Source organism: Abramis brama, assembly GCF_963993115.1.
Source record: "Abramis brama genome assembly, chromosome: 3".
NCBI lineage: Eukaryota > Metazoa > Chordata > Actinopteri > Cypriniformes > Leuciscidae > Abramis > Abramis brama.
The window spans coordinates 6944171-6945871 of NC_139965.1; positions in this window are offsets into that span (position 1 = coordinate 6944171).

A 1701-nucleotide genomic window follows, 5' to 3' on the forward strand; every position below is an offset into this window, starting at 1 on the left:
GTGGGAGTGGCGAAGACAGGGGGTTTGTGGTTTTCAGAAAAATCACGTGTGTTAAACTATTCAACAGTTGTTATTCAACTAGCGGCCTTCTGGTTATCTACAGCGGTCAAGTGGGCCGCGCGTTGAAAATACATGGTCAAGCCAGCCGTCTATCTGCACTTACGGTATGGGTGCTGGAAGATGCCAAAATTGATTTAAAGACTCTATTTTCTGCTATTTTCCATCTTATTAGGACACAAATAATTACATTTCATGATTTTTTTTAATTCCACTTTTAATTGTGTTTATTCTTTATTATTTTAATGTTTGTAGGCCTATATGATTTATATTAATTATTACATAATTTATTCATGTTCATATTAATGTTAATTATTATACATCATTCTTTTTTTTACATTTTCATGATTTTTTTTAAAATATGACTTTCATATTTGTTTATTTTTTATTTTAATGTGTGTAGGCCTATATATGATTTACATTAATTATTACATAATTTATTCATGTTCATATTAATGTTAATTATTATACATCATTATATTTGTATTGTCAATTTTAATGTTTAATATATGATACATTCATTATTATACTTTATTTATGTAAATTAAATTTGATAATAATGTTAATTATCATGCATTAATTGTTTTGCATTTTTATTGTTGATTTTAATGTTTGTACATATAAAGTAGTCATTAATTATTATACATCAAGTATTAATATTTGTGTATTTATTTATTTATTTACTTACATTTTTCATGTTAATGTAAATGACAAATATGACACAACAGGCTTTTGGTGGCTTTTAATCTGTCACTTATCACTTAATTGCCTATATGAGCTATACAAACCTGATCTATGAAATATACCTTCATACCTGATGTATGAAATATGATACTCAAAACACACACACACACACACACACACAAACACACACACACGCACACACACATATATTCCAGCATTGCAATCTTGACATCGCAGCCTGTTCATTATAGCCTTAATAAAATATAAAAATAAAATAGTCAACCTAACATATAAAAATTACACTGCTCTGTTTAAAGGGCACCTATTATGCAAAATCCACTTTTACATGGTGTTTGAACATAAATGTGTGTTGGCAGTGTGTGAGCAAAACCACCCTAGAATGATAAAAATCCACCCAGTTTTTTTTTTTTTTTTTATAATCCCTATAAATCATAAGCACTGTCTCAGAATGAGTTGTTCTAAGATTCTATGCAGTTTGACGTAGAATTGCACAGGCCCCTCCCACGACTCCTTGATTGACACTTCAGTTTGAGCATAGACCCGCCCTGAGTGAGCTGGACACAGAGTCCGCCATTGTTCGACTCTTGAGCAGTGTGTTGTTGTTGGATGTAAGAATGACCATATCAGTCTTCATTTACTCTCGTTGTTACTCGAGGATGGATCAGTACTGTTCGTGATCCAGCTCACAGTCTCCGGAGCGACAGGCCTAACGTTACTGACCACGGCAGAGATGAAAATGAGAGCGCGCTCTTTATGACAGCTCATCGAGTCATTTTACGGATATAAGGTTTACCAGTTTATTAAGCACCCACTGAAAAGGTGTGTATATATTTGTTTACTGTTAGTTGTAACGAGTGTTTTGTGTACTTCACTGTGTATGTTGATGATAATGAAAGGGAGAGAGAGAGAGAGTTTATGGATAAGACTTTAATGCTCACT